Below are 20,516 nucleotides of genomic sequence, written 5' to 3'. Positions count from 1 at the left end.
TGTGAATGGGGCAACATAGATTGTATGGCGCCAGACAGAGTGAACGCGGCAGTACTGAGTGAATGAAGACAGACAGAATGAATGGGGGCAGACAGAGTGAACGGGGACAAGACAGAGTGAACGGGGACAGAGAAAATGAAGGCGGACAAGACAGAGTGAACGGGGACAGACAGAGTGAATGGGGACAGACAGAATGAATAAGGGCAGACAGAGTGAATGGGTACAGTAAGACTGAACGGGGCAAACAGAGTGAAAGGGGGCAGACAGAATGAACGGGGGTAGACAGAGTGAATGGGGACAGACAGAATGAATAAGGGCAGACAGAGTGAATGGGTACAGTAAGACTGAACGGGGCAAACAGAGTGAAAGGGGGCAGACAGAATGAACGGGGGTAGACAGAGTGAACGGGGACAGACAGAATGAATAAGGGCAGACAGAGTGAATGGGGATAGAATGACTGAACAGGGGCAAACAGAATGAAAGGGGGCAGACAGAATGAATGGGAGCAGACAAAGTGAACAGGTGCAGACAGAGTGAACGGGGACAGACAGAGTGAATGGGGCACACAGAGTGAACGGGGGCAGACAAAGTCAACAGGGGCAGACAGAGTGAATGGGGACAGAAAAACTGAACAGGGACAAACAGAGTGAAAGGGGGCAGACAGAGTGAACGGGGCACACAAAATGAACGGGGGCAGACAACTTCAACAGGGGCAGACAGAGTGAACGGGGGCAGGCAAAGTGAACAGGGGCAGACAGAGTGAACGGGGACAGACAGAGTGAACGGTGGCAGACAGAGTTAACACGGTCAGACAGAGTGAATGGGGGCAAGATAGAGTGAACGTGGACAGGCAGAATGAATGGGGACAAGACAGAGTGAACGGGGGCAGACAGAATGAACGCGGGCAGTACTGAGTTAATGAGGACACAGTGAATGGGGACAGACCGAATGAATAAGGGCAGACAGAGTGAATGGGGACAGAAAGACTGAACAGGGGCAAACAGAGTGAACGGGGGCAGACAGAGTGAGCGGGGGCAGACAAAGTGAACAGGGGCAGACAGAGTGAACGGGGACAGACAGAGTTAATGGGGACAGACAGAGTGAACGGGGACAGACAGAGTTAATGGGGACAGACAGAGTTAATGGGGACAGACAGAGTGAACGGGGACAGACAGAGTTAATGGGGACAGACAGAGTGAACGGGGACAGACAGAGTTAATGGGGACAGACAGAGTGAACGGGGACAGACAGAGTTAATGGGGGCCGGCAGAGTGAATGTGGACAGACACATTGAACGGTGGCAGACAGAGTGAACGGGGAGAGACAGAGTGAGCGGGGAACGACAGAGTGAATGGGGACAGACAGACTGAACAGGGGCAAACAAGAGTGAATGGGGGCAGACAGAGTGAACGGGGCAGACAGAGTGAACGGGGGCAGACAAAGTTAGCAGGGGCAGACAGAGTGAATGGGGCAAGATAGATTGAACGGCCACAGACAGAGTGAACGCAGGCAGTACTGAGTGAATGAGGACAGACAGAGTGAAAGGGGGCAGACAGAGTGAACGGGGGCAGACAGAGTGAACGGGGACAAGACAGAGTGAACGGGGGCAAGACAAAGTGAACGGGGACAAGACAGAATGAACGGGGCACACAGAGTGAACGGGGGACACAGAGTGAATGGGGGCAGACAAAGTCAACAGGGGCAGACAGAGTGAAGGGGGGCAGACAAAGTGAACAGGGGCAGACAGAGTGAACGGGGGCAGACAGAGTGAACGGGGGCAGAAAAAGTCAACAGGGTCAGACAGAGTGAATGGGGGTAAGATAGAGTGAACGTGGACAGACAGAGTGAATGGGGACAAGACAGAGTGAACGGGGACAGACAGAGTGAACGGGGACCGACAGAGTGAATGGGGAAAGACAGACTGAACAGGGGCAAACAGTATGAATGGGGGCAGACAAAGTCAACAGGGGCAGACAGAGTGAATGGGGCAAGATAGATTGAACGGCGACAGACAGATTGAACGCGGGCAGTACTGAGTGAATGAGGACAGACAGAGTGAAAGGGGGCAGAAAGAGTGAACGGGGACAAGAGAGAGTGAACGGGGACAGACAGAGTTAATGGGGACAGACAGAGTGAACAGGGACAAGACAGAGTGAACGGGGACAGACAGAGTGAACGGGGACAAGATAGAGTGAACGGGGACAAGACAGAGTGAATGGGGACAAGACAGAGTGAACGGGGACAGACAGAGTGAACGGGGACCGACAGAGTGAATGGGGAAAGACAGACTGAACAGGGGCAAACAGTATGAACGGGGGCAGACAAAGTCAACAGGGGCAGACAGAGTGAATGGGGCAAGATAGATTGAACGGCGACAGACAGATTGAACGCGGGCAGTACTGAGTGAATGAGGACAGACAGAGTGAATGGGGACAGACAGAGTGAAAGGGGGCAGACAGAGTGAACGGGGACAAGAAAGAGTGAACGGGGACAAGACAGAGTGAGCGGGGACAGAAAGTTTGAATCGGTAGCCAGATAGAGTGAAAGAGGACAGACAGAGTGAATGAGGACAGACAGAGTGAAAGAGGACAGACAGAGTGAATGAGGACAGACAGAGTTAACGGGGACAGACAGAGTGAATGGGGACAGACAGAGTGAATGGGGACAGAAAGACTGAACAGGGACAAACAGAGTGATTGGGGGCAGACAGAGTGAACGGGGCACACAGAGTGAACAGGAGCAGACAAAGTCAACAGGGGCAGACAGAGTGAACGGGGGCAGAGAGAGTCAACACGGTCAGACAGAGTGAATGGGGGCAAGATAGAGTGAACATGGACAGACAGAGTGAACGGGGACAAGACAGAGTGAACAGGGACAGACAGAGAGAACGGGGACAGACAGAGTGAACGGGGACCGACAGATTGAATGGGGACAGATAGACTGAACAGGGGCAAACAGTGAATGGGGGCAGGCAAAGTCAACAGGGGCAGACAATGTGAATGGGGCAACATAGATTGTATGGCGCCGGACAGAGTGAACGCGGCAGTACTGAGTGAATGAAGACAGACAGAATGAATGGGGGCAGACAGAGTGAACGGGGGCAGACAGAGTGAACGGGGACAGACAGAGTGAATGGGGACAGACAGTTTGAATAAGGGCAGACAGAGTGAATGGGGACAGAAAGACTGAACAGGGGCAAACAGAGTGAAAGGGGGCAGACAGAATGAACGGGAGCAGACAAAGTGAACAGGTGCAGACAGAGTGAACGGGGGCAGACAGAGTGAATGGGGACAGACAGAATGAATAAGAGCAGACAGAGTGAATGGGGATAGAATGACTGAACAGGGGCAAACAGAGTGAAAGGGGGCAGACAGAGTGAACGGGGGCAGACAGAGTGAACGGGGGCAGACAGAGTGAACGGGGGCAGACAGAGTGAACGGGGACAAGACAGAGTGAACGGGGGCAAGACAAAGTGAACGGGGACAAGACAGAGTGAACGGGGAGAGACAGAATGAACTGGGACAAGATAGAGTGAACGGGGACAGACAAAGTGAACGGGGACAGAAAGACTGAACAGCGGCAAGCAGAGTGAACGGGGTCAGACAGAGTGAACGGGGCACACAGAGTGAACGGGGGCAGACAAAGTCAACAGGGGCAGACAGAGTGAAGGGGGGCAGACAAATTGAACGGGGCAGACAGAGTGAACGGGGGCAGACAGAGTGAACGGGGTCAGACAAAGTCAACAGGGTCAGACAGAGTGAATGGGGGTAAGATAGAGTGAACGTGGACAGACAGAGTGAATGGGGACAAGACAGAGTGAACGGGGGCAGACAGAGTGAACGGGGACAGACAGAGTGAACGGGAACAGACAGAGTGAACGGGGACCGACAGAGTGAACGGGGACCGACATAGTGAATGGGGACAGACAGACTGAACAGGGGCAAACAGTATGAACGGGGGCACACAAAGTCAACAGGGGCAGACAGAGTGAATGGGGCAAGATAGATTGAACGGCGACAGACAGAGTGAACGCGGGCAGTACTGAGTGAATAAGTCGGACAGAGTGAATGGGGACAAGACAGAGTGAACGGGGACAGACAGAGTGTACGGGGACCGACAGAGTGAATGGGGAAAGAGAGACTGAACAGGGGCAAACAGTATGAACGGGGGCACACAAAGTCAACAGGGGCAGACAGAGTTAATGGGGCAAGATAGATTGAACGGCGACAGACAGAGTGAACGCGGGCAGTACTGAGTGAATGAGGACAGACAGAGTGAATGAGGACAGACAGAGTGAAAGGGGGCAGACAGAGTGAACGGGGACAGACAAACTGAACGGGGACTGACAGAGAGAATGGGGACAGAAAGACTGAACAGGGACAAACAGAGTGAACGGGGGCAGACAGAGTGAACGGGGCACACAGAGTGAACGGGAGCAGACAAAGTCAACAGGGGCAGACAGAGTGAACGGGAGCAGACAAAGTCAACAGGGGCAGACAGAGTGAACGGGGGCAGACAGAGTGAACGGGTTCAGAGAGAGTCAACACGGTCAGACAGAGTGAATGGGGGCAAGATAGAGTGAACGTGGACAGGCAGAGTGAATGGGGACAAGACAGAGTGAACGGGGACAGACATAGTGAAAGGGGACAGACAGAGTGAACGGGGACAGACAGAGTGAATGTGGGCAGGCAGAGTAAACGTGGACAGACAGATTGAACGGGGACAGACAGAGAGAACGGGGACAGACAGAGTGAATGGGGACCGACAGATTGAATGGGGACAGACACACTGAACAGGGGCAAACAGAGTGAACGGGGGCAGACAAAGTCAACAGGGGCAGACAGTGTGAATGGGGCAACATAGATTGTACGGCGCCAGACAGAGTGAACGCGGCAGTACTGAGTGAATGAAGACAGACAGAATGAAGGGGGACAAGACAGAGTGAACGGGGACAGACAGAATGAAGGGGGACAAGACAGAGTGAACGGGGACAGACAGATTTAAACGGGGCAAGATAGAGTGAACGGGGACAGACAGAGTGAATGGGGACATACAGAATGAATAAGGGCAGACAGAGTGAATAGGTACAGTAAGACTGAACAGGGTCAAACAGAGTGAAAGTGGGCAGACAGAATGAACGGGAGCAGACAAAGTGAACAGGTGAAGACAGAGTGAACGGGGGCAGACAGAGTGAATGGGGACAAGACAGAGTGAACAGGGACAGACAGAGTAAATGGGGACAGACAGAGTGAACGGGGACAAGAAAGAGTGAACAGGGACAAGACAGAGTGAACGGGGACAGACAGAGTGAACGGGAACAAGAAAGAGTGAATGGGGACAAGACAGAGTGAACGGGGACAGACAGTTTGAACCGGTAGCAAAATAGATTGAATGGGGACAGACAGTGTGAACGCGGCCAGACAGACAGAATGGGGTCAGACAGAGGGAACGGGGGCAGACAGAGTGAACGGGGACAGACAGAGTGAATGGTGACAAAGCGAATGGGGACGGACAGAGTGAACAGGGGCAGACAGAGTGAACGGGGACAGACAGTGTGAACGGGGGCAGACAGTGTGAATTGGGGCAGACAGAGTGAATGGGGACAAGTAAGAGTTAACGGGGGCAGACAGAGTGAACGAGGACAAGTAAGAGTGAACGGGGACAGACAGAGTAAATGGGGACAGACAGAGTGAACTGGGACAAGGCAGAGTGAACGGGGACAGACAGAGTGAACGGGGACAAGAAAGAGTGAACGGGGACAAGACAGAGTGAACGGGGCAGACAGTTTGAACTGGTAGCCAGATAGAGTGAACGAGGACAGACAGAGTGAACGGGGACAGACAGACTGAACGGGGACAGACAGAGTGAACGGGGACAAGACAGAGTGAACAGGGGCAGACAGAGTGAACGGGGACAAGACAGAGTGAACAGGGGCAGACAGAGTGAACGGGGACAGACAGTGTGAACGGGGTAGACAGTGTGAATTGGGGCAGACAGAGTGAACGTGGACAGACAGAGTGAAAGGGGACAGACAGAGTGAATAGGCGCAGGACAGCGTGAACAGGGACAGACAGATTGAACGGGGACAGACAGAGTGAACGGGGACAAAGAGAATGGGGACAGACAGAGTGCACGGGGGCAGACAGAGTGAACGGGGGCAGACAGTGTGAATGGGGGCAATACAGAGTGAACGGGGATAGACAGTGTGAATTGGGACAGACAGACTGAACTGGGGCAAACAGAGTGAACGGTGGCAGACAGAGTGAACGGGGGCCAGATAAAGTGAACGGGGACAGACAGAGTGAACAGGGGTGGACAGAGTGAAAGGGGGCAGACAGTGTGACCGGGGACAGACAGTTTGAATGGGGACAGACAGAGTGAACGGGGACAGACAGAGTGAATGGGGACAGACAGAGGGAATAGGAGCAGGACAGAGTGAATGGGGACAGACAGATTGAACGGGGACAGACAGAGTGAGCGGGGACAAAGAGAATGGGGACGGACAGATTGAATAAGGGCAGACAGAGTGAATGGGTACAGAAAGACTGAACAGGGGCAAACAGAGTGAAAGGGGGCAGACAGAATGAACGGGAGCAGACAAAGTGAACAGGTGCAGACAGAGAGAACGGGGGCAGAGAGAGTGAACGGGGTCAAGTCAGAGTGAACGGGGACAGACAGAGTAAATGGGGACAGACAGAGTGAACAGGGACAAGACAGAGAAAACTGGGACAGACAGAGTGAACGGGGACAAGACAGAGTGATCGGGGACAGACAGTTTGAACCGGTAGCAAGATAGATTGAACGGGGACAGAGTGAACGTGGCCAGACAGACAGAATGGGGACAGACAGAGGCAACGGGGACAAGACAGAGTGAACGGGGGCAGAGAGAGTGAACGGGGACAGACAGAGTGAATAGGCGCAGGACAGAGTGAACGGGGACAGACAGATTGAACGGGGACAAACAGAGTGAACGGTGACAAAGCGAATGGGGACGGACAGAGTGAATGGGGGCAGACAGAGTGAACGGGGACAGACAGTGTGAATGGGGCAGACAGTGTGGATTGGGGCAGACAGAGTGAATGGGGACAAACAGAGTGAACGGGGGCAGACAGATTGAACGGGGACAAGACAGAGTGAACGTGGACAGACAGTGTAAATGGGGACAAGACAGAGTGAACGGGGACAGACAGTTTGAATCGGTAGCCAGATAGAGTGAACGAGGACAGACAGAGTGAACGGGGCCAGACAGACTGAATGGGGACAGACAGAGGGAACGAGGACAGACAGAGTGAACGGGGCCAGACAGACTGAATGGGGACAGACAGAGTGAACAGGGGCCAGACAGACTGAATGGGGACAGACAGAGTGAATGGGGACAGACAGAGTGAATCGGCGCAGGACAGAGTGAACGGGGACAGACAGATTGAACGGGAACAAACAGAGTGAACGGGGACAAAGCGAATGGGGACGGACCGAGTGAACAGGGGCAGACAGAGTGAACGGGGACAGACAGTGTGAACGGGGGCAGACAGTGTGAATTGGGGCAGACAGAGTGAACGGGGACAGAGAGAGTGAAAGGGGACAGACAGAGTGAATAGGCGCAGGACAGCGTGAACAGGGACAGACAGATTGAACGGGGACAGACAGAGTGAACGGGGATAAAGAGAATGGGGACGGACAGAGTGAACGGAGGCAGACAGAGTGAACGGGGGCAGACAGAATGAATGGGGGCAATACAGAGAGAACTGGGACAGACAGTGTGAATGGGGACAGACAGACTGAACAGGGGCAAACAGAGTGAACGGTGGCAGACAGAGTGAACGGGGGCAGACAAAGTCAGCAGCGGCAGACAGAGTGAATGGTGCAAGATAGATTGAACGGGGACAGACAGAGTTAATGAGGACAGACAGAGTGAACCGGTGCAGACAGAGTGAACGGGGGCAGATACAGTGAATGGGGGGCAAGACAGAGTGAAGGGTGGCAAGGTAGATTGAACGGGATCAGACAGAGTGAACGGGGGCAAGATAGAATGAACGGGGGCAAGACAGAGTGAACGGGGGTGGACAGAGTGAAAGGGGGCAGACAGTGTGACCGGGGACAGACAGTGTGAATGGGGACAGACAGAGTGAACGGGGACAGACAGAGTGAATTGGGACAGACAGAGGGACCAGGGACAAGACAGAGTGAACGGGGACAGACAATGTGAATGGGGATAGACAGACTGAACAGGGGCAAACAGAGTGAACGGTGGCAGACAGAGTGAACGGGGGCAGACAAAGTCAGCAGCGGCAGACAGAGTGAATGGTGCAAGATAGATTGAACGGGGACAGACAGAGTTAATGAGGACAGACAGAGTGAACCAGTGCAGAGAGAGTGAACGGGGGCACATACACTGAACGGGGGCAAGACAGAGTGAAGGGTGGCAAGGTAGATTGAACGGGATCAGACAGAGTGAACGGGGGCCAGATAAAGTGAACGGCGGCAGACAGAGTGAACAGGGGTGGACAGAGTGAAAGGGGGCAGACAGTGTTACCGGGGACAGACAGTTTGAACGGGGACAGACAGAGTGAACGGGGACAGACAGAGTGAATAGGAGCAGGACAGAGTGAATGGGGACAGACAGATTGAATGGGGACAGACAGAGTGAACGGGGACAAAGAGAATGGGGACGGACAGATTGAATAAGGGCAGACAGAGTGAATGGGTACAGAAAGACTGAACAGGGGCAAACAGTGTGAAAGGGGGCAGACAGAATGAACGGGAGCAGACAAAGTGAACAGGTGCAGACAGAGTGAACGTGGCCAGACAGACAGAACGGGGACAAGACAGATTGAACGGGGACAAACAGAGTGAACAGTGACAAAGCGAATGGGGACGGACAGAGTGAACGGGGACAGACAGTGTGAATGGGGCAGACAGTGTGGATTGGGGCAGACAGAGTGAATGGGGACAAACAGAGTGAACGGGGGCAGACAGATTGAACGGGGACAAGACAGAGTGAACGTGGACAGACAGAGTAAATGGGGACAGACAGAGTGAACGGGGACAGACAGAGTGAATGGGGACAAGAAAGAGTGAACGGGGACAGACAGTTTGAATCGGTAGCCAGATAGAGTGAACGAGGACAGACAGAGTGAACGGGGCCAGACAGACTGAACGGGGACAAGACAGAGTGAACAGGGGCAGACAGAGTGAACGGGGACAAACCGAGTGAACGGGGACAAAGCGAATGGGGACGGACCGAGTGAACAGGGGCAGACAGAGTGAACGGGGACAGACAGTGTGAACGGGGGCAGACAGTGTGAATTGGGACAGACAGAGTGAAAGGGGACAGAGAGAGTGAAAGGGGACAGACAGAGTGAATAGGCGCAGGACAGCGTGAACAGGGACAGACAGATTGAACGGGGACAGACAGAGTGAACGGGGACAAAGAGAATGGGGACGGACAGAGTGAACGGAGGCAGACAGAGTGAATGGGGACGGACAGAGTGAACGGTGGCAGACAGAGTGAACGGGGTCAGACAAAGTCAGCAGCGGCAGGCAGAGTGAATGGTGCAAGATAGATTGAACGGGGACAGACAGAGTTAATGAGGACAGACAGAGTGAACCGGTGCAGACAGAGTGAACGGGGGCAGATACAGTGAACGGGGGCAAGACAGAGTGAAGGGTGGCAAGGTAGATTGAACGGGATCAGACAGAGTGAACGGGGGCAAGATAGAGTGAACGGGGGCAAGACAGAGTGAACGGGGGCCAGATAAAGTGAACGGGGACAGACAGAGTGAACAGGGGTGGACAGAGTGAAAGGGGGCAGACAGTGTAACCGGGGACAGACAGTGTGAATGGGGACAGACAGAGTGAACGGGGACAGACAGAGTGAACGGGGACAGACAGAGTGAATGGGGACAGACAGAGGGACCAGGGACAAGACAGAGTGAACGGGGACAGACAGTGTGAATGGGGACAGACAGACTGAACAGGGGCAAACAGAGTGAACGGTGGCAGACAGAGTGAACGGGGGCAGACAAAGTCAGCAGCGGCAGACAGAGTGAATGGTGCAAGATAGATTGAACGGGGACAGACAGAGTTAATGAGGACAGACAGAGTGAACCGGTGCAGACAGAGTGAACGGGGGCACATAGAGTGAACGGGGGCAAGACAGAGTGAAGGGTGGCAAGATAAAGTGAACGGGGGCAGACAGAGTGAACAGGGGTGGACAGAGTGAAAGGGGGCAGAGAGTGTGACCGGGGACAGACAGTGTGAATGGGGACAGACAGAGTGAACGGGGACAGACAGAGTGAATGGGGACAGACAGAGGGAACAGGGACAAGACAGAGTGAACGGGGACAGACAGAGTGAACGGGGACAGACAGAGTGAATAGGAGCAGGACAGAGTGAACGGGGACAGACAGAGTGAACGGGGACAAAGAGAATGGGGACGGACAGATTGAACGGGGGCAGACAGAGTGAATGGGGACAGACAGTGTGAACGGGGGCAGACAGTGTGAATTAGGGCAGACAGAGTGAACTGGGGCAGACAGAGTGAATGGGGGCAGACAGTTTGACCGGGGACAGACAGTGTGAACGGGGACAGACAGAGTGAACGGGGACAGACAGAGTGAACGAGAGCGGTCAAAGTCAACAGGGGCAGACAGAGTGAATGGGGGCAAGATAGAGTGAACGTGGACAGAGTGAATGGGGACAGACAGAGTGAACGCGGGCAGTATTGAGTGAATGAGGACAGAGTGAATTGGGACAGACCGAATGAATAAGGGCAGACAGAGTGAATGGGGACAGACAGACTGAACAGGGGCAAACAGAGTGAACGGGGGCAGACAGAGTGAAAGGGGGCAGACAAAGTGAACAGGGGCAGACAGAGTGAACGGGGACAAGACAGATTGAACGGGGACAGACAAAATGAACGGGGACAAGACAGAGTGAACGGGGACAGACCGAGTGAGCGGGGACAGACAGAGTGAATGGGGACAGACAGAATGAATAAGGGCGGACACAGTGAATGGGGACAGAAAGACTGAACAGGGGCAAACAGATTGAAAGGTGGCAGACAGAATGTATGGGAGCAGACAAAGTGAACAGGTGCAGACAGAGTGAATGGGGACAGACAGAGTGAACGGGGACAAGACAGAGTGAACGGGGACAGATAGAGTAAATGGGGACAGACAGAGTGAACAGGGGCAAGACAGTGTGAACGGGGACAGATAGAGTGAACGGGGCCAGACAGAGTGAACGGGGACAGACAGAGTGAATAGGCGCAGGACAGAGTGAATGGGGACAGACAGATTTAACGGGGACAAACAGAGTGAACGGGGACAGACGATATGAATTGGGGCAGACGTTGGGAATTGGGGACAGACAGAGTGAACGGGGACAAACAGAGTGAACGGGGGCAGACAGAGTGAACGGGGACAGACAGAGTAAACGGGGGCAGACAGAGTGAACGGGGGCAGACAGAGTGAACGGGGACAGACAGAGTAAACGGGGGCAGACAGAGTGAACGGGGGCAGACAGAGTGAACGGGGACAGACAGAGTGAACGGGGACAGACAGATTGAACGTGGACAGACAGAGTGAACGGGGACAAAGAGAATGGGGATGGACAGAATGAACGGTGCCAGACAGAGTGAACGGGGGCAAACAGAGTGAATGGGGGCAAGACAGAGTGAATGGGGGCAAACAGAGTGAATGGGGGCAAGACAGAGTGAATGGGGACAGACAGACTGAACTGGGGCAAACAGAGTGAACGGGTGCGGACAGAGTGAACGGGGGCAGATACAGTGAACGGGGGCAAGACAGAGTGAAGGTTGGCAAGATAGATTGAATGGGGGCAGACAGAGTGAACGGGGGCAAGAGAGAGTGAACGGGGGCAAGACAGAGTGAACGGGGGCCAGATAAAGTGAACGGGGACAGACAGAGTGAAAACGGGTGGACAGAGTGAAAGGGGGCAGAAAGTGTGACCGGGGGCAGACAGTGTGAACGGGGACAGACAGAGTGAACAGGGACAAGACAGAGTGAACGGGGGCAGTCAGAAGTGAACGGGGACAGACAGAGTGAACGGGGACAGACAGAGTGAATAGGAGCAGGACAGAGTGAACGGGGACAGACAGATTGAACGGGGACAGACAGAGTGAACGGGGACAAAGAGAATGGGGACGGACAGATTGAACGGGGGCAGACAGAGTGAACGGGGACAGACAGAGTGAACAGGGGCAGACAGAGTGAATGGGGGCAGACAGTTTGACCGGGGACAGACAGTGTGAACGGGGACAGACAGAGTGAACGGGGACAAGACAGAGTGAATGGGGACAGACAGATTGAACAGGGGTCAAGACAGAGTGAACGGGCACAGACAGAGTGAACGGGGACAGACAGAGTGAACGAGAGCCGTCAAAATCAACAGGGGCAGACAGAGTGAATGGGGGCAAGATAGAGTGAACGTGGACAGAGTGAATGGGGACAGACAGAGTGAACGCGGGCAGTATTGAGTGAATGAGGACAGAGTGAATTGGGACAGACCGAATGAATAAGGGCAGACACAGTGAATGGGGACAGACAGACTGAACAGGGGCAAACAGAGTGAACGGGGGCAGACAGAGTGAAAGGGGGCAGACAAAGTGAACAGGGACAGACAGAGTGAACATGTGCAGACAGAGTGAACGGGGGCAGACAGAGTGAACGGGGACAAGACAGAGTGAAATGGGACAGACAGAGTAAATGGGGACAGAGTGAACAGGGACAAGACAGAGTGAACGGAGACAGACAGAGTGAACGGGAACAAGAAAGAGTGAATGGGGACAAGACAGAGAGAACGGGGACAGACAGTCTGAACCGGGGGCAAGATAGAGTGAATGGGGACAAGACAGAGTGAACGGGGACAGACAGAGTGAACGGTGACAAACAGAGTGAACGGGGACAAAGAGAATGGGGACGGACAGAGTGAACGGGGGGCAGACAGAGTGAACGCGGGCAGTACTGAGTTAATGAGGACAGAGTGAATGGGGACAGACAGACCGAACAGGGGCAAACAGAATGAACGGGGGCAGACAGAGTGAACGGGGGCAGACAAAGTGAACAGCGGCAGACAGAGAGAACGGGGGCAGACAAAGTCAACAGGGTCAGACAGAGTGAATGGGGGCAAGATAGAGTGAACGTGGACAGACAGAGTGAATGGGGACAAGACAGACTGAACGGGGACAGACAGAGTGAATGTGGGCAGGCAGAGTGAACGTGGACCGACAGATTGAACGGTGGCAGACAGAGTGAACGGGGAGAGTGAACGGGGACCGACAGAGTGAATGGGGACAGACAGACTGAACAGGGGCAAACAGAGTGAACGGGGGCAGACAAAGTCAACAGGGGCAGACAGAGTGAATGGGGCAAGATAGATTGAACGGCGACAGACAGAGTGAACGCGGGCAGTACTGAGTGAATGAGGACAGACAGAGTGAAAGGGAGCAGACAGAGTGAACGGGGGCAGACAGAGTGAACGGGGACAAGACAGAGTGAACGGGGGCAGACAAAGTGAACAGCGGTAGACAGAGAGAACGGGGGCAGACAGAGTGAACGGGGGCAGACAAAGTGAACAGCGGTAGACAGAGAGAACGGGGGCAGACAGAGTGAACGGGGACAAGACAGAGTGAACGGGGACAAGACAGAGTGAACGGGAACAGACAGAGTGAACGGGGACAGAGAGAGTGAATGGGGACAGACAGAATGAATAAGGGCAGACAGAGTGAATGGGGACAGAAAGACTGAACAGGGCATACAGAGTGAAGGGGGCAGACAAAGTCAACACGGTCAGACAGAGTGAATGGGGGCAAGATAGAGTGAACTTGGACAGAAAGAGTGAGTGAGGACAAGACAGAGTGAACGGGGACAGACAGAGTGAACGGGGACAGACAGAGTGAACGGGGACAGACAGAGTGAAGGTGGGCAGGCAGAGTGAACGTGGACCGACAGATTGAACGGTGGCAGTCAGAGTAAACGGGGACAGACAGAGTGATCGGGGACCGACAGATTGAATGGGGACAGACAGACTGAACAGGGGCAAACAGAGTGAACGGGGGCAGACAAAGTCAACAGGGGCAGATAGAGTGAATGGGGCAAGATAGATTGAACGGCGAGAAACAGAGCGAACGCGGGCAGTACTGAGTGAATGAGGACAGAGTGAATGGGGGCAGACAGAGTGAACGGGGGCAGACAGAGTGAACGGGGACAAGACAGAGTGAACGGGTGCACGTCAGAGTGAACGGGGACAAGACAGAATGAACGGGGACAGACAGATTGCAACGGGGGCAAGATAGAGTGAATGGGGACAGACAGAGTGAACGGGGAAAGACAGAGTGAATGGGGACAGACAGAATGAGTAAGGGCAGACAGAGTGAACGGGGACAGATAGACTGAACAGGGGCAAACAGAGTGAACGGGGGCAGACAGAGTGAACGGGGGGCAGACAAAGTGAACAGGGGCAGACAGAGTGAACGGCGGCAGACAGAGTGAACGGGGACAGACAGAGTAAATGGGGACAGAAAGACTGAACAGGTCCAAACAGAGTGAAAGGGGGCAGACAGAATGAACGTGAGCAGTCAAAGTGAACAGGTGCAGACAGAATGAACGGCGGCAGACAGTGTGAACGGGGACAGACAGAGTAAATGGGGCCAGAAAGAGTGAACAGCGACAAGACAGTGTGAATGGGGACAGACAGAGTGAACGGGGACAGGAAAGAGTGAACGGGGACAAGACAGAGTGAATGGGGACAGACAGTTTGAACCGGTAGCAAGATAGATTGAACGGGGACAGAGAGAGTGAACGGGGCCAGGCAGACTGAATGGGGACAGACAGAGTGAACGGGGACAGACAGAGTAAATGGGGACAGAAAGACTGAACAGGTCCAAACAGAGTGAAAGGGGGCAGACAGAATGAACGTGAGCAGTCAAAGTGAACAGGTGCAGACAGAATGAACGGCGGCAGACAGAGTGAACGGGGACAGACAGAGTAAATGGGGACAGAAAGAGTGAACAGGGACAAGACAGTGTGAATGGGGACAGACAGAGTGAACGGGGACAGGAAAGAGTGAACGGGGACAAGACAGAGTGAACGGGGGCAGACAGAGTGAACGGGGACAGACAGATTGTTCGGGGACAAACAGAGTGAACGAGGACAAAGCGAATGGGGACGGACAGAGTGAACAGGAGCAGACAGAGTGAACGGGGACAGACAGTATGCATGGGGGCAGACAGTGTGAATTGGGGCAGACAGAGTGAACAGGGACAGAAAGTGTGAACGGAGACAGACAGAGTGAACGGGGACAAGACAGAGTGAACGGGGGCAGACAAAGTGAACAGCGGCAGACAGAGTGAACGGGGACAGACAGAGTGAACGCGGGCAGTACTGAGTGAATGAGGACAGAGTGAATGGGGACAGACCGAATGAATAAGGGCAGACAGAGTGAATGGGGACAGACAGACTGAACAGGGGCAAACAGAGTGAACGGGGACAGACAGATTGAACCGGGGGCAAGATAGAGTGAACGGGGTCAGACGGAGTGAACGGGGACAGACAGAGTGAATGGGGACAGACAGAGGGAATGGGGACAAGACAGAGTGAATGGGGGCAGACAGAGTGAACGGGGACAAACAGAGTGAACGGGGACAGACAGTATGAATGGGGGCAGACAGTGTGAATTGGGGCAGACAGAGTGAACAGGGACAGAAAGTGTGAACGGAGACAGACAGAGTGAACGGGGACAAGACAGAGTGAACGGGGACAGACAGAGTGAACGCGGGCAGTACTGAGTGAATGAGGACAGAGTGAATGGGGACAGACCGAATGAATAAGGGCAGACAGAGTGAATGGGGACAGACAGACTGAACAGGGGCAAACAGAGTGAACGGGGACAGACAGAGTGAACGGGGGCAGACAAAGTGAACAGGGGCAGACAGAGACAACGGGGGCAGACAGAGTGAATGGGGGCAAGATAGAGTGAACGTGGACAGACAGAGTGAATGGTGACAGACAGAGTGAACGCGGGCAGCACTGAGTGAATGAGGACAGACAGAGTGAACGGGGGCAGTCAGTGTGAAATGGGACAGACAGAATTAACGGGGACAAGACTGAATGAACGGGGGCATGTCAGATTGAACGGGTGCAAGATAGATTGAACGGGGGCAAGACAGAGTGAATGGGGGCAGACAGACTGCCCGGGGAAAACAGAGTGACCGGGGGCAGTCAGAGTGAATGGGGACAAACAGGTTGACCGGGGGCAGACAGAGTGAACGGGGGCAGACAAAGTGAACATGGCAGACAGAGTGAATGGGGGCAAGATAGCGTTTACTTGGACAGACAGAGTGAATGAGGACAGACAGAGTAAATGGGGGCAGACAGAGTGAACAGGGACAGACAGTGTGAACGTGTACAGAAAGAGTGAATGGGGGCAGACTGAGTGAATGGGGACAGTCAGAGGGAATGGGGACAGAGAGAGTGAATGCGGGCTGACAGAGTGAATGGGGACAGAGAGAGTAAATGGGGACAGACAGAGTGAACGGGGAGAGAAAGAGTGAATGGGGACAGACAGAATGAACGGGAACAAGACAGAGTGAACGCAGACAGAAAGAGTGAATGGGGACAGACAGAGTGAATGGGGGCAGACAGAGTGAATGGGGACAGACAGAGTGAACGGGGACAGAAAGAAGGAATGGAGACAGACAGAGTGAATGGGGAAAGACAGATTGAACGGGAACAAGACAGAGTGAACGGGGACCGAAAGAGTGAATGAGGACAGACAGAGTGAACGGGGACAGAAAGAGTGAATGAGGGCAGACAGAGTGAACGGGGACAGACAGAGTGACCGGGGACAGACAGAGTGAACAGGGGCAGACAGAGTGAATGCGGCCAGACAGAGTGATTGGGGGCAGACAGAGTGAACGGGGACAGACAGAGTGACCAGGGTCAGACAGAATGAACGGGGACAGACAGATTTAATGAGGACAGACAGGGTGAACGGGTGCAGACAGAGTGAATGGGGGCAGATAGAGTGAATGGGGGCAAGACAGAGTGAATGGTGGCAAGATAGATTGAACATGGGCAGACAGAGTGAACAGGGACAGAAAGTGTGAACGGCGACAGACAGAGTGAACGGGAACAAGACAGAGTGAACGGGGACAGACAGAGTGAACGGGGACAGACAGAGTGAACGGGGACAGACAGAGTGACCGGGGACAGACAGAGTGAACGGGGACAGACAGAGTGTCCGGGGACAGACAGAGTGTCCGGGGACAGACAGAGTGACCGGGGACAGACAGAGGGAACAGGGGCAGACAGAGTGAATGGGGACATACATAGGGAACGGGGGCAGGAAGAGTTACCGGGGATAGACAGTGTGAACGGGGACAGACAGATTGAACCGGGGGAAAGATAGAGTGAATGGGGACAGACAGATTGACTGGGGACCGACAAAGTGAACGGGGACAAGACAGAGTTAACGGGGACAGACAGAGTGAACGGAGACAGAAAGAGTGAATGAGGACAGACGGAGTGAATGGGGACAGAAAGAGTGAATGAGGACAGACGGAGTGAACGGGGACAGAGAGAGTGAATAGGCGCAGGACAGAGTGAACGGGGACACACTGATTGAACGGGGATATAGAGAATGGGGACGGACAGAGTGAACGGGGGCAGACAGAGTGAACGGGGACAGACAGAGTGAACGGGGACAGACAGAGTGAACGGGGACAGACAGAGTGAACGGGGACAAGACAGAGTGAACGGGGACAGACAGAATAAATGGGGACAGACAGAGTGAACAGGGACAAGACAGAGTGAACGGCGACAAGAATGAGTGACCGGGGACAAGACAGAGTGAACGGGGACAGACAGATTGAACCGCGGGCAAGACAGACTGAACGGGGACAGACAGAGTGAACGGAGACAGACAGAGTGAATGGGGACAGACAGAATGAATAAGGGCAGACAGAGTGAATGGGGACAGAAAGACTGAACAGGGGCAAACAGAGTGAAAGGGGGCAGACAGAGTGAACGGGAGCAGACAAAGTGAACAGCTGCAGGCAGAGTGAACGGGGGAAGACAGAATGAACGGGGGCAGACAAAGTGAACAGGTGCAGACAGAGTGAATGGGGGCAAGATAGAGTGAATGAGGACAGACAGAGTAAATTGCGGCAGACAAAGTGAACTGGGACAGACAGTGTGAACGGGGACAGACAGAGTGAACGGGGGCAAGATAGAGTGAACGGGGGCAAGATAGAGTTAACGGGGACAAGACAGAGTGAATGGGGGCAAGATAGAATGAACGGGGACAGACAGACTGAACGGTGGCTGACAGATTGAATGGGGGCAGACAGAGTGACCGGGGACAAACTGAGTGACCTGGGGCAGACAGAGTGGACGGGGACAGACAGAGTGAACGGGGACAGACAGAGTGACCGGGTGCAGACAGAGTGAAAGAGGACAGACTGAGTAAATGGGGGCAGACAGAGTGAACAGGGACAGACAGAGTGAACGGGGACAGACACAGTGAACGGGGACAGAAAGAGTGAATGGGGACAGACAGAGTGAACGAGGACAGAAAGAGTGAATGAAGGCACGCAGAATGAACGGGGACAGACAGAGTGAACGGGGACAGACAGAGTGTCTGGGGACAGTCAGAGTGAACAGGTGCAGACAGAGTGAATGGGGCCAGACTGAGTGTTTGGCGACAGACAGAATGAATGGGGGCAGACAGAGTGAATGGGGACAGACAGAGTGAACGGGAACAAGACAGAGTGAACGGGGACAGAAAGAGTGAACGGGCGCTGACAGAGTGACCGGGGACAGACAGAGTGACCGGGGACATACATAGGGAATGGGGGCAGGCAGAGTTACCGGGGATAAACAGTGTGAACGGGGACAGACAGAGTGAATGGGGACAAGACAGAGTGAACGGAGACAGAAAGAGTGAATGAGGACAGACGGAGTGAATGGGGACAGAAAGAGTGAATGAGGACAGACGGAGTGAACGGGGACAGAAAGAGTGAATGAGGGCAGGCAGAGTGAACGGGGACAGACAGGGTGAACGGGTGCAGACAGAGTGAATGGGGGCAGAAAGAGTGAATGGGGGCAAGACAGAGTGAACGGTGGCAAGATAGATTGAACATGGGTAGACAGAGTGAACAGGGACAGAAAGTGTGAACGGCGACAGACAGAGTGAATGGGGGCAGACAAAGTGAAAGGGGACAGACAGAGTGAACGGGAACAAGACAGAGTGAACGGGGACAGAAAGAGTGAATGGAGACAGACAGAGTGAATGGGGAAAGACAGAGTGAACGGAAACAAGACATAGTGAACGGGGACAGAAAGAGTGAATGAGGGCAGACGGAGTGAACGGGGACAGAGAGAGTGAACGGGGACAGACAGAGTGACCGGGGACAGACAGAGTGAACAGGGGCAGACAGAGTGAATGCAGCCAGACAGAGTGATTGGGGGCAGACAGAGTGAATGGGGACAGACAGAGTGAACGGGGACAGAAAGAGTTAACGTGGACAGACAGAGTGACCGGGAACAGACAGAGTGAACGGGGACAGACAGATTTAGTGAGGACAGACAGGGTGAATGGGTGCAGAGTGAACGGGGGCAGATAGAGTGTACATGGGCAGACACAGTGAACAGGGACAGAGAGTGTGAACGGCGACAGACAGAGTGAATGGGGGCAGACAAAGTGAATGGGGCAGACAGAGTGAACGGGAACAAGACAGAGTGAAGGGGGACAGAAAGAGTGAATGGAGACAGACAGAGTGAATGGGGAAAGACAGATTGAAAGGGAACATGACAGAGTGAACGAGGACAGAAAGAGTGAATGGGGCCAGACAGAGTGAATGGGGACAGAGAGAGTGAACGGGAACAGGACACATTGAACGGGGACAGAAAGAGTGAATGAGGGCAGACAGAGTGAACGGGGACAGAAAGAGTGAATGAGGGCAGACAGAGTGAACAGGGACAGACAGAGTGTGTGGGGACATACATAGGGAACGGGGGCAGGCAGTTACAGCGGATAGACAGTGTGAACGGGGCCAGACAGATTGGACCGGGGGAAAGGTAGAGTGAATGGGGACAGACAGGTTGAACGGTGGCAGACAGAGTGAACGGGGACAGACAGTGTGAACGGGGACAGACAGAGTGAAAGGGGGCAAGACAGAGTGAACGGGGACAGACAGAGTGAAAGGGGACAGACAGAGTGAAAGGGGACAGACAGACTGAACAGGGGCAAACAGAGTGAACGGGGGCAGACAGAGTGAACGCGGGCAGACAAAGTCAACAGCGGGAGGCAGAGTGAATGGTGCAAGATAGATTGAACGGGAACAGACAGATTTAATGAGGACAGACAGAGTGAACAGGTGCAGACAGAGTGAACGGTGGCAAGATAGGTTGAACGTGGGCAGACAAAGTGAACAGGGACAGAAAGTGTGAACGGCGACAGACAGAGTGAATGGGGACAGACAGAGTGGACGTTAA

The sequence above is a fragment of the Carcharodon carcharias genome, chromosome 16 (genome assembly GCF_017639515.1).
Source record: "Carcharodon carcharias isolate sCarCar2 chromosome 16, sCarCar2.pri, whole genome shotgun sequence".
Lineage (NCBI taxonomy): Eukaryota > Metazoa > Chordata > Chondrichthyes > Lamniformes > Lamnidae > Carcharodon > Carcharodon carcharias.
This window is presented reverse-complemented; position numbering follows the sequence as displayed.